Source organism: Manis pentadactyla, chromosome 2 (genome assembly GCF_030020395.1).
Source record: "Manis pentadactyla isolate mManPen7 chromosome 2, mManPen7.hap1, whole genome shotgun sequence".
In the NCBI taxonomy this organism is placed as follows: Eukaryota; Metazoa; Chordata; class Mammalia; order Pholidota; family Manidae; genus Manis; species Manis pentadactyla.
Genome location: NC_080020.1, coordinates 51,633,554 through 51,647,686, shown reverse-complemented (window position 1 = coordinate 51,647,686; position 14,133 = coordinate 51,633,554). Strand labels below are relative to the sequence as shown.

General features: G+C 41.9%; 1 long non-coding RNA gene across 2 annotated transcripts in view; it reads left to right on the top strand.

Moving 5' to 3' along the window:
- LOC118913115 (uncharacterized) overlaps positions 1–13,416 on the top strand; it is a 46,895-nt gene extending 33,479 nt beyond the window's left edge. The window contains exons 4-5 of one of the 2 annotated variants that reach the window (XR_008993959.1): positions 8,773–8,833; positions 13,285–13,416. This is a non-coding gene — a long non-coding RNA (uncharacterized LOC118913115). Of the gene's footprint in view, positions 1–8,772; positions 8,971–13,284 lie in introns of those variants that run through there. The other variant, XR_008993958.1, reaches the window with a different exon arrangement.
- Positions 13,417–14,133: the final 717 nt, after the last annotated feature.

Sequence of the window (14,133 nt, the reverse complement as noted above, 5' to 3'; positions counted from 1 at the left end):
ATGAACATATCTCCCCAGGCAAGGGAAACAAAGGCAAAAATGAACAAGTGGGACTATATCAAGTTAAAAAGCTTCTGTACAGCAAAGAACACCATCAATAGAATAAAAAAGGTATCCTACAGTATGGGAGAACATATTCATAAATGACAGATCCGATAAAGGGCTGACATCCAAAATATATAAAGAGCTCACGCACCTCAACAAACAAAAAGCAAATAATCCAATTAAAAAATGGGCAGAGGAGCTGAATAGACAGTTCTCTAAAGAAGAAATCCAGATGGCCAACGGGCACATGAAAAGATGCTCCACATCGCTAATCATCAGAGAAATCCAAATTAAAACCACAATGAGATATCACCTCACACCAGTAAGGATCGCCATCATCAAAAAGACAAACAACAACAAATGTTTGCAAGGTTGTGGAGAAAGGGGAACCCTCCTACACTGCTGGTGGGAATGTAAATTAGTTCAACCATTGTGGAAAGCAGTATGGAGGTTTCTCAGAATGCTCAAAATAGAAATACCATTTGACCCAGGAATTCCACTTCTAGGAATTTACCCTAAGAATGCAGCACTCCAGTTTGAAAAAGACAGATGCACCCCTATTTTTATCGCTGCACTGTTTACAATAGCCAAGATATGGAAGCAACCTAAATGTCCATCTGTAGATGAATGGATAAAGAAGATGTGGTACATATACACAATGGACTATTACGCAGCCATAAGAAAAAAACAGATCCTACAATTTGCAACAACATGGATGGAGCTAGAGGGTATTATGCTCAGTGAAATAAGCCAAGCGGAGAAGGACAAGTACCAAATGATTTCACTCATATGTGGAGTATAAGAACAAAGGAAAACTGAAGGAACAAAACAGCAGCAGAATCACAGAACCCAAGAATGGACTAACAGTTACCAAAGGGAAAGGGACTGGAGATGATGGGTAGGAAGGGAGGAATAAGGGCGGGGAAAAAGAAAGAGGGCATTACGATTAGCATGTATAGTGCGTGGGGGACACGGGGAGGGCTGCGCAACACAGAGAAGACAAGTAGTGATTTTACAGCATCTTACTACGCTGATGGACAGTGACTGTGAAGGGGTATGTGGGGGGGACTCAGTGAAGGGGAAACCTAGTAAACATAATGTTCTTCCTGTAATTGTAGATTAATGATACCAAAATTGAAAAATTTTTTTAAAAAAGAATAATCAGGGGCCCCAGAGGGGCCCCAGCAGGAAGACATCCCCTGATGATGACAGTAGGAGCAGTGCCCTACCTAAGTTCCTATGGAACTGAATCATGGTGTTCTTATGATTCCAAAACAAAAGACTTCTTTTATAACCTTAGCACCCTCTTTTCTCATATCATATTCTTTAGGAGCCTCACACTGTTATAATAACTCTGATTAAATTTGTACTTATCTTGCAAGCATGAGCTGCCTGTCTTTGGCATCTAGAAGGATTCAGGTGAACCCTTTGGTTTCTTCCATTTCTACACCAGATGAGTCACCCTTAGATCTGCTACAAGGCCAAAGACTGTGTGTTATTTTAGGTGAAATACTACAGTCATTCAGGCCTCCCTGGAACTATGCCTGGCTCCTTCAAGTCACTTGGTTTCTTAGTGATATTATCTTGGAATTTCAGCCCATTTCCTCAGGAAGTGCTATTAGCAGTACAGGATGCAGAATTTAGTCTAATGAGCAGACAACAGTGTGGGTGTTTTAAGCCCAGGCTATGTCTGGACAACTGCTTAAATTAAAAAGAATAAATGGGCCCTATTTTTCCTTGCCTGAGGACCTCTTATTGGAAAGATGCTCCCCTGAACCCACAGGTGTTGACATAGTAGCATTTGGTAGATAAATCAGTTTTACCTAAAATGGACCCTCACTTGCCCAGGCCCTTTCCAAGATTCTAGAAAGGTCCTACCAATTTTGTATTGTAATTCTGCATTTTTTTCTTTAATGAGGATTCCCAAATCCAAACTTCAGGCTGTCCCCAAAAACCTTGATTCCCCAATGTTATTTATTTGAAGCCATTTTGAGGTCCCTCCTTCAGCAGCAGAACACCTGTCAGCCCCTGCTAGACTGAACGTGTCTAGGACAATAGCAATTGTTTCAAATTGTACGCATTTCCACCAGCTTTTCTCCCCTGGTTTTTCTTTAAGGACTATTGTATCAAAGAGAAGGAAGGAAGTGACTAAGAAAAGGAAGTTATGCCTAAGTCATTTAAAAAGTGTATTTTTCAAGGGACAGACTTTTTCCCAAAGTAGGGCTTTCAGGCAAGGCTAAGGACAGTGTGGATCAAAACATGCATCCTTGTGGGGTTGAATTCCTCCCTCGCTCTGCCCGTCTTCTTCCCTATACACGTTGCTCTTTGAGCTTTCACAATTTTTCCTAGTGAAAGTTTCCCAGTAAAAATACATTCCCAAGCTCACTTAATTCACGGTCCATCTGCCTCTCTGTTTCTCTTTTCCTCAGCTCCCAGAGATGTGAACGTCTGGTTTCTGCACTACTGGTTTCATCTCCATCTTCAGCATATGAGAGTTCATGCTGGGTGCAGATCCATTACCTCTGCTGTCCTAGAGTCGTTGCCACCACACCTGTCTCAGACAGCTTGGGTCCACATTCTTTTATTCTGTGTCATTCCACTCAACCACATCAGCTAGCAAGACTAATGGAGACAGTGAACTTAGCAGGCTTTCTTGTCCATCCCTGCCTTGAGAAATCATTTCCAGTGGCATTTACTCTCTGCAATGGAAAAGCAGGAAAGAATCATGTTCTTTGTGGTCACAAGACCACAGTGTCAGAGCCTGATTTGCAATGAAGCTTCACACTTCGGGCCAAGAAGGGAAAGAGGTCTTTAGGACAAAGACCTAAAATACAGGAAGGAATACATGTGCACATGTGTTTACTCATACGTGCACTTCTACATACATTAGGTTGGCCCAGAAATTGATATGCACCTGGGTTCAAGCCCCAGTTTTAACCTCTTTCTAACATGTTTAATATGTACTTGTGAGGGAGGCCTTTTCTTCTTTGACATTCAGTTAGCTAAAAGCAAAAACAGCCATCTGTACTGCCTTTGATACAGTAGATTGCTAAAAGCTGTTCCCTGTCAGACCTCTTCTTTCAGCCTTGGCAGGGAGACACATACACATGACACTTCTGTCATCCACATATGAAACACACAGATTTCAACAGAATCATAGGCCCCCTATAAAATCATCAGACTAAATACTAAATTCTTCCCAATGGCTGGCTTTCCTTCTACTGCCAGAGCAGAATGGGCAGCATTAATTTCCCTTCCAGGCTTTGGGTTTTGTGTGCATGTTTCTGTTTTTCCCGCTGAGGTTCCTAACATTCTCTCTGATCCTCAATTGTGTTCCATATTTTTCATTAACGCTTGCATTTAATCAGCTCATTCTAATTCTTTCCGTTGTTCCTGTTCTGCGTGAACTATCTGCTGGCAGTTGCCATGCCAACCCCAAATCCTGTGGTCCTGCTGCTAGATCACAAGCTACTATTAGCATATTTTTAATAGCACCTGATTGCCCTCCAAAGACTTTCTAGTAGCTGAACTCCATTAGCTCATAGTGTCACGAGATTTGACTGCGTATTTACAGACCCAATCAGGGGGAGCTGAGCTGCACGGTCTGTCTCCAGGCTTAGCTTGCATGAGTGCCAGGCTGGTTCCTTGGGTCTCATTCAAAGAGAAGATCATGACAATTGTGTAGTCCATGTAGGGATCAATTCTTGCTTCCTAGAGCTGACTTAGCATAATGTGGAATGCCAGTGTGGCTCCCAAACTTGTGGAAGACTCGTCTCACTTTTATTGAAAACTTAGGGACCTGGCTGGGGCTGATGCTACCATCTTGCTCTGTCTTACACTAAACTGCATGGAGCAGACAAACCGATCAGAAGTCAGCTTCTCTTCAAAAAGTTAGTGAGAGAATAATGAGTTAGAAGTGTTTCAATAATTAAGAGGGTTAAGAAGACAGATTATTTGAAAATACAGTTGACCTTTGACCAATGTGGGGGTTAGGGACTCCAGTTACCTGCACATTAGAAAATTCATGTATAACTTTTGACTCCCCAAAGACTTAACTATTACTAACCTACTGTTAACTAGACAATAATATAAACAGTCAATTAACACACATTTTGTATGTTACATGTATCATATACTTTATTACTGCAGTAAAGTAGGCCAGGGAAAAGAAAATGTTTTTTTCAAATTTTAGCAAATCCCTAAAAATTTTTCCAGTATATTTATTGAAAACAATCCATGTATAAGTGGACCTGTGCAGTTGAAACCTGTGTTGTTTAAGAGTCAACTAACTGTATGTGGCTAAGAGCTTTTGAAATTAAGTTGGTTGGAAGTTCTGAAGATTCTCAGCAGCCAGTGTGACATAAGTAGAAGAATGCTGATACCTAAAGTGAAAACAAGAGAAAATTTTAAATTGCTACTAAATTTGTTGGAAGAAAGCAAGAAGGAGTTAAACTACAGTTGAAAACAATTTAGTCAGGAGGTACCTTGCAAATCCAGATGCTTTCAGGACAAGACAGATGAGGCAAATGAATGACTCGAGATGACTGGAAGATCATGGAGGAAGGCAGTGGACACTCCGTGTCAGTGGTGTAGAAACATGATTGACAGCAGAGCAATCTGGAGTGCTGACCCTTATCTAAAGTGGGTGTTTTCTTCTACAGGTGACCAGGAGGAGGTTCCAGTACTACCAAATCTTCAAACAGCTGAAGAAACATTAGAAATACGTATATTTTTTATGACATTTCCCAATTTAAAAATATGGAGCATACCCAACACTGTGTAAGGCAAAAAAAGACACTTGAATATGATCCACAAGCTTCCAGTTTGCAACCCATTTTAAAAGGAAGCCATCGTTAATCCTAGAACTAAGATATTAAAGTAAATCCAAATTACTAAGAACTATGTTTTGATAGAAAGCAATGCTAGATGAGGTGTGTGTTAATCTGTATCCCCAGGTAAATTTTTGTGAGCCTCAGCATTTTGTTCATATAATCAAGTAATGCTAGAATGGGAAGGACAGTGAGCCTTAGGAGTTCAAAAGATAAAACAAAACATGGTTGGCTTGTACAGTCATGGATGCTTCAAGGAAGAGTCAGGACTTAACTGTCCTTCAAAGCGTGGCTGGATTTGGAAAAACAGATGAGAGAGGAAACTTCTGGACAGAAGGCACAATGGAACCATAAATCCAGAGGAGGAAATTGTAAGGTGCTTCATTCTTTGTTCTTCATTGAGCAGACTGAGGTATTATAGAGGCAATGCTGGGCAGAATCAACCAATAAATATTAACTCAAAACAAAAGAAAAACCTCACTGCTACTTACAGTCCTTAACTTCCCATATTAGGGCTGAGAGATATGAAGAACTGAATTTACCTTGGGAATGCAGACTCAGGTGTTTGAATAAGGCTGCCTGGAAAGCTGACAATCTGAAAAGCATTGCATTAGTGCTCAGAGCATTTACTTAAATTATGCTCATGTGGATATACTTTCTCCCAGTTTTCCTCAGAAGACTTGGATTTCCTCATTTTTAAAATTACTTCTGTATGCTGCCACCATGTTAATAGATCACAACTTAATTTTGAATTCCATTTATAAGCCTGGAATCTCAAGCCTGGATATTCTTCAGGGAGTTAAAAGTTCACTTCCCTATTGAGGTCAGTTGGAGGTGCCTTTTTTGAAACGTGCCACCTGTGGTCGTCAAACGGTTTGGTGGTTTCCTCATCAATTTGACTTTCCAGTAGCCAAATTTCACGATAATCTAACTACTGACAGAGAATTGGGGTCTTTTAAGTATTAAGACTCTGGCTCTCTAACGTAACTTGATTAGACATCCGCTTCTGCCAAGCTGCTTCCTGCAGGCTTCCCAGGCAAAGCCATGCTGAGGGTGGGCCCGGGGAGTTAGCGCATGTCTGATCAGGGCTGTCCTGGCGAGGAGTCTGCAAGTGTGGGAGGGGGTCCTGGGAGCGTGCCCACAGGGGCTTGCATAGGCCTATCAGGAGGAAGGCAGATAATTAAAAGGCCAGTAAAGTCAACTCACAAGAATAATAAATCAAAAATTTCATCAGGCTGGAGGAGCTCCACGGGACATGAGCCAAAGGATCAAAGTGAGGGTCAGAAGCAGGATGATTAGAAGACAGGCCAACTCAGGCACTCCCCCTGGGGATGCAGAGACAGGGCTCTCTCCGGCAGTGTCTTCTGCGCAGGTTGGGGAGCCAGCCGGACAGAACTCTTGTTGTGACAGAACCAGAGCCTGGTGGATCCTCATACTCTGATGGGAAGGGAAGAGTATTAAGAGACAATTTTGCAAGCATCAGTTTTGGAGCACTGTTTTGCTAGTTCGTCACATGAGAGATTTGTGCTCATAACCTCTCATGTCTGCGTGAATGGTAACATTCACTGATACCACCTGGATAAGCATGTAGAGCATGAGGCCCATGCCTCTCCTGGAACCTGCCAGTCCTCCCTCAACCTTTGCAAATCTGTCCCTGTCCAATATGCTGAGCATCATCAGCACTGCTCTGCCCCAGGTAATATCTAAGGAGAGCAAACAGAACGCATGCCAGTGCGTCCTTCCTCGGCATTGGGGGGCACCTCAGTTTCCACCTTCTGCAGGAAGGAAACACCTGTGGAGAGTTCCTTTCCATACATCCTAAGATCAGGCTCTAGAATCTGGGGAATTGTTGCGATGGGAATGTGCTGTCCTATAAAATGAAGTACACCGATCTAGCTGAAAGAAAGTGAGTCAAGTTCATGCCACAGTTTGCTGTGGTCGCATAGGCGAGCCTTAGCTGTTTCCTGAAGATAGGAGCTGGAATTCTCGTGGGTAAAGCTGACTGAGCTCACACATTTCACCCTTGGCCTACTTTGTTTATCTTGAGGCCGCTGAAGCATTCAGTCTAGACCGTACAGTATTTCAGTATCTCCCTTTCTTTCCCAAGCATCTGTTTTTCTCAGGTCCCACGTGACTCACCCTGCGTGGCATTATGCTGGGACCCAGGAACTCCCGGGAAATATCCTACCCCAGCTTGGGTCACCGAAGACATCTGTCGGGCCTGCCCTCTAAGGTGACCTGTCAAAGAGTACAAATTGGGATTTTCTTTCTGGACAGTGAATTTGGGGCCTTTGAATATGACTTTATACTGGACTTCAGAACACAATGAAGGAACAAGCCAGAGAATTCCTGTCCTGGGGCTCTCCAGGCCTGGCATCCTGGGACCTTCTTGAGGAGGAGGACTGAAATTCCCCAGAGGGGGGGCCTTGGCTACCACACAAATGGTTGGTTTTTACACTATTCGTGTCTATTGTGTCATGGTGTTCATTGTTTTTGTTTTTCTTTACTTTTACAATCAACAATTTATTGAGCAACTCCCACACAGCTGTGCTACACTAACTGCTTCAGTGAAGGCTTCTAACCTCAAGAAGCTTATCACCAAGGGGAAATGATAAAAATAATTCTTATAAAGGAATATTTAATAATACAAGGCAGTGTGTCATGAAGGCTTGAACTGTGGATGGCAGATTTAAACATCCTCTCAGTGTATAGCCTTTTCTAGTGCATTAAATGTTATATAAGGTCTAGAACAAATACATTCTTAATGTGAGACATGTATTCCTAAAATGAATCTCCCACTGAGATATGGCTTAGAGATTGGGAGGCTTTGGGAGAATGTTCCAGGTTAGAGTTCTGACTGGATACGTAAGACTGCCGTCATTCATGACTGCCAAGGGCACCATGAAATGAGTATAAGCAAAGTGATTAACCACATCAACACATTTGTTTTGAGTCCTACTAGTTGTAGGCACTGTGGTCAGTATTAAAGATAAGGGGATGAATGATCCTTGCTCTCAAGTGCTTACAGATTAATGGAGGGGACAAACAGCAACTCAGAGAAGTGCATGTTTTCATAGAGATGCACGTGGTGAAATGGAAACCCAAGGCAGGGGCTGTCCTGGAATTTGTATGGATGGTGTGTGTGGGTGGCCACATCACACCCTAAGAGATTTCCTACTTGGTAGGAATGACTCCTAACTTGGGAAGTGAAGGATGATTTGGAATTAGTTGAGGGGTATTAAGGTATAGGGCTAAACTGCTCTCCAGTGCCTCAAGCAATTTACAAATTTATTTTTTTGATGTGAAAACCCCAGCATAGGAAGGCAGTACAGCGTTGCAAGTAGCTGTACCCCATTAGATCACCCAGGGTTCCAGGGTCCTATGTGAAGGATGATGAAAAGCCCGAGATTCTGTTCTACGTGTAAGATATCAATTTAACATGCATAGTTTCATGGGTGGAAGCAGATACAAGGCTCCTGGCCCACAGACCAAAGACTGTATTACTCACGGCAATAGTAGCAGCTAGAGTCTCGGCATTTGCTCTGATTACCCGAGCCCCATACCTCGCCGGGCACGCTGAGAGGGGCTGGGGGACACCTGCCCCCGCACAGGGTTACTTTACAAGAGAGGAGCACCATACTTAGGAAACCAAATCTTTTATAAACAATAGGAAGCCCACCTGACTTTTGCCCCAAAAAAAGACATGGTCTTCTACCTTTGTGCTCCAGTGCAGGCACTAGCAAGTATGACCCACAGGCAAAATCTGACCCACCTTTTGTTTTTGTGAATAAAGCGTTATCAGCACACAGCTGCATTCATTTCTGTAATGCCTATGGCTGCTCTAGTGTTAGAGTGGCAGAGATGAGTTGTTAACAGAGATCGTATGGTTTCTTTACAGAAAAGGTTCCTCGGCTTCTGCTGTAGGGTATGGCCTTCCCCCGCCTGACTGAAGATGGTTGGTGGGCACCACCATCCGAGCTGGAGGAGGAGGGGAGAACAGGAAGAACCAAACCATTTGTTTAAAAGAAGTGACCCAGAGGTTGACTTCTGTTCATTTCTCACTGGCCAGAACTTACTTACAGGTTTTGTCAGGAGTCCCCAGACTTCTCACTAGAAGTAGTCACAGGGCCCAACAGGCAGTCTTGTTCATGACCAAGGTTTATTACAGGTAAAACAAGTGTTCAGCATAAAGTATGTATTTTTACACAATTTGGGCATGATCCATTCTTATCAGAGACTGTGGGAACCCTCCTGAGATCCAAGTTCCCAGATGTCAACCAAGGGCCAGCACTGCAGGCAGGCCTTTCTGAGGACAGCAGTCTCAGGCCTGCTATGCTATCTTTTACTGCACAAATGCCTACCTTTGGCTGCAGTGGAAGCTGGGGTATATAGTCCAGCTAAGTGACTGTGTGCCCAGCTAATATTTGGGAAGTATGATCATTAAACAAAGATGAAGAATGGAGATCATGAATAATTACATGAAAAACTACAATCATAACACCATGATCACACTTAAACATTAACAATAATTCAATAATACCCATATCCAGATAGATTCAAATTTAGTCTCTGCCACACAAGAGAAGAGGGACCAGGGTGAGGGTTCTCAACCCTTGGAATTATTGACATTTTGGGCTGGATAATTGTTTGTTGTGAGAGACTGTCCTGTCTATTTTGGTAGCACCCGTCTTTGTCCAGACCATTAAAAATGTCTGCAGACATTGCCAGCTGTGTTTTGGGGGACACACACATCCCACTTGAGATCCAAGCCAGTGTGTGAAGGCTAGAGAGACCAGGCCTTCTTCTGAAAAGCTACAAGTGTTTTGTTACAGTTTGAGAATAAGTGAAAGATGATCAGTAGCAAGAAATAGGCTGATGGTATAGGCTGGGGCCAGATTATGAAGCAGTTTGTGTGACATAATAAGAAGTCTGGATTTAAAAAAAAAATTTGAAGGTCTGAGGAGCTACTGAAAGATACTTAAGCCAAAGACCATATTTGCATTTTCAGAAAACCAGTTTGACTTATCTATGGAGAACTAATTGAAAGGCAAATAGTCTCAAGTCAGAGAGACTAATTAGAAGGGAATTTCACTCATTCAGGAAAGAAATTTTGAGGAAAAAATTGACAGTTAAGAAAGATATTGACAGTTAAGAATAAAAAGGGAAGGATTTGAGATACCTCATATAAATAGAACAAGGCAGACTTGGTGATTGGTTGTAGATAGGAATGTCACCTAGAGGTTTGCTCTGGACATCTGGGTAATTAAGATACCATTCACTGAGATAAAGTCAGGAGAAGGAGAGTAATACAAGGCGAAGAGTGATCGGATCGGTTTTTGACTTGCTGAGTTTGCAGTGACCGTGGAATTTCCACCAGGAGACACATGATGTGAGATTGATAAACTGACATAACCGTCACTTGGTGTATGTGGGTAGGAGGAGATGAACATCACAATTAACTATTGCCAATATTTCATCCTTACTGAATTTTTTAAACCCACTGGATTACTTTCAAACATATATAAAGCAACTGTTCTACCAAACTTTTTAGATGGATAGAGTGAATGATTAGGTGAATGATGCCCTCATTCACAATTTATTCAGATAAGTTTTTAAAATATTACAAATTATTAGCTACCCAAACATTTTCATTTCTTCCTGGATTAGGTGTCAGTTCTTGGACACAGTGAATGAATATTTTGGCTTCAGTAAGTGTCTTCTGCTTTGAAAATTTAAGATCTACTGGCATTCAGTGTCCTCAAGTAGAAATAATCCTTGCAAAGACTAAAGGACAAAAACTTAGATACAGAAACTACTATTCTGGGGTTAAAATGAGTTAACCAGATGACATTTCATGCTGGTGATTATGATTTCCCCATCTTCAATAGAAGGAATACTGTGTCTGGCCCAGTAGCTAAGTTTGCATTCTCTCAGGCAAGACCTATATCATGTGATTGAAGAATTCGTTGGAAATTAGCTACTTTAATTAGTAATCAAGGCACAAGATATTAAACATAAGAACACTGATTCTGAGCCGTTGCATACCTCAATCCATAATAGCAAAGGGAAGTTCTTATATACATTCCTTGCAGAGTTTGATAGGAAAGTAAATAGGGAGATGAAATGCAGTTTCTAGTCTTCAATGACTCAAACACAGATGTTGCCGTTGACAGGAAGAGATATGCTGAGTGTTGTTTTTCCATTTGCTTAGCAAGATTTGACATGTGGTGAGCCAGAATAGAAATCTGAAGAGTTGACTGGAGATGTGTTGAGGGAACTTTGGGAGAAAGAAGTAATGAAAAGAACAGACCTGAATATACAATGTTATGCTACAGATGGAAACTTTTGAAAAACAAATTCACAGGATTGCCAGTTTTGAGAAGTTGATTGGTTAATTCAGTTACTCGTAGAAAATAATTTTCAAAATATATAGGACATACAGCCAGGTACCATTTCTCCAAACAAACAGTGTGCATTGTCCATCTCTTTGTGCGTTTTGACACAGTGGTAAGTGCTTACAGATGGCCCTGGAAGCTTGAGCAGGGGGAAATAAAATAAGATGATGGAGTGTGGGGTGGGGTTGTGTACCAGGTTCCAAATTGCCAACTCTTCCAAGTCCTTTTGATTCATAGTCACTGTGGTTTCCAATGCTAGCAGAGGCTACAGAGTACATCACAGATCCTTTCGTAAGAGTAATGAGCAGATTCTGTTAAGATATGTGACATTGATATTTGTAGATCTCTTCTGTGATGAAAGGAAATAGTCATTCTTTAAAATGTCTGCTAAGCAATAATACAGTCATGGCACTATTCCAAGCACTAGAACTTGGTCCTTTTAATATTGTCACCATCTCAAGCACTAGCCAGTTGAATATGCTTTGCCACCTATAAGAACCAGGATTTAATTTATAGGTGTAAGGTCCTCTTTTCCATCAAACATTCTTGCTAATTCCTGAAGGTTTCTTCATTGTTTTGAACTGTCTACCATGTCTTGACCTCCAGTGTAATGGTGTTCGCCTATTTTACTACTGAAACTAAAAAAGATGAGGTCAGTTAATTTTGATGGATCTTGGGATCAGTCATCTCCCACCTAATGCACTAGAGTTGTTTGGGCCGGTACTTCTCAAAGCCAGTGCTCTGGACTTCATGCCTGTCAAAATCCATATCCTATTTTCAAATAGCCTATTGGATGGTATTTCAAAATGCTTAAACGTCTCTAACTACTACTGACTGATACCCATGAGGAGGGTTACTGCTTTCCAAATATATTTTTTTCTTCATTTATTCCTTCTGTAAATATTTATTAACCATTATGTTAGGTAGTGAGAATACATGGGTTTTTATAGTCCTAAAAGGAAATGGATGCCATACTTAAGTAAGGGGATTTAAAGACAGTATCAGAAAGTGACTGTTTACCAATTTATCAGTTGAGTGGAGCTCAATCACAGGGAAAGGACAAGGGTTAATGCAATTTCCTGGCGCTATTAACAGCAGTGGTGGGGAGGCATTACCACCACTGCACAAGAAGGGCTGAGAGGGGTGGAACTGAGTCAGGGAGAGCTGGGTGGAGGGGGCCAGCTGAAAGCTGTGACGGTCACAAAGGAAGTGTCAGCCCTTGGTGCCTTGCAAGAAGGGCACTGGGGAGAAATAAGTATCTCCACCCCACTCTTCTCACGTCCACCTCCTTTGGTGCTTTCTGTCAATCAGACTCCACAGGATAGATTCCTGGGCTCTACTCCCCAGCAATTCTGATTCAGTAGATCTAGAGTGAGGTAGGAAATGAGCATTTCTAACACATTATTAGTGTTACCTCTACTTGCTCTACAGCTCACACTTTGTGTAACGTTGGTCTGACATTTTGAGACAGGGCAATACTAAGCCCCAAGGAATGGATGTCTTATAGCAGATTATCAGCTGTGTTATAATAATTTAAACATATTTTTTCAACTTGCTTAGTCCACTGTTGCCAGGCCTGATATCGAGGCAGTGTGATCGTGACTAGAAATCATCAAAGAAGAGAGTTTTGAATTTGCAAGTAAGAATGTGAAACGGTCATGGGCTTAACTTTCCTCCTACTAAGTAAATCTTTCTCTCTGAAGAGTCTACTGCTCCATTCAGAGCAAGTTGTGAGACATTTCGTTTTCAGTGTCTACAAAGGCTACCTGTGGAAAGATGCCATTTTTATAGTTAAAAATATATGATAATAAAAATGTTTTAATTAAAAGAGAATTGAATTCAGATGATTTCATTTTTTAACATTTTTTGGTAATAATTTTTTGTGAGGGAACTCTCTAAACTAAAAAAGACAAAAATCAAACAAAGGAATAAGTCTACTAAGCACACAGGAAAGGACAGCACGTCCTCTCCCACATAACAGCCAAACTCCTTTTTATTTGCTACCCCTTCCTTAGCGGTGCTCCGTGAGAGTGATGTGCAGTCACCCAACACTGATGAGGTAGGTGACTTGTGATCATTTCATCAGGGAAGAGGAGCTGGCCTTTGGCTAGTGAGTGAAAGAGAATCAGTGTTGGAGCTGAAAAGGCCTGCCCAGCTCAACCACCTTGTACATGCATAAACTGGTGTCTCACTTCAAATAGTCTTATTTCCCATTAGCTGCTCCTAATTCTTTCCTTTATCAGTCAAGCTTTTTGTTAGAGGAGATTGAACTGGCTGTCCCACTTCCTAACCTCCCATTTATTCTTTGCCCATTGACTTCTGACTTCCACGTCTTCCGAAACTGCACTGGCAAAAGTGAACTTCGCTTACCTGGAGTCTCAGCAGCATTCCGTGCTTTGGGCCTCCCCCTCACTTCCCCACTTCCTTCGTGGTGCTTCTCATCTCCCTGATGATTGCTTCTTATGACCCTGGTAAATCTGTCGTGTCACGTTGCTCAGCCTCTATTCAGAGACGTTTTCAAAGATGTCTAGAGCAACAGCTAAAAGCAAGTTAGCCTTATATCCCTCAAAGAATATTAAAGGGAATCTAATTCATCCACACTTATCAACGACTCCTGTAACACTCACAAGCTTTCTTAAAGCCCTGCAGCTGGCCCAGAGCCTCTCACACCACCATCTCCAAGTTCTCTTCTAGAGCTCCAGCTGTGAGCCCCCTTTTCTTCCTTCTACCCACTCTTCTTCCATCCATCTCCTTAGTGTGTAGATAGACTTGCCTTTTGCTTGAGGGGGCCACATACAGGTTTCTTTTAAAGCATGGGGGAGGAGTGGAGGGAGACTGACACGTAAAGTGCTTTTTTTCCCACT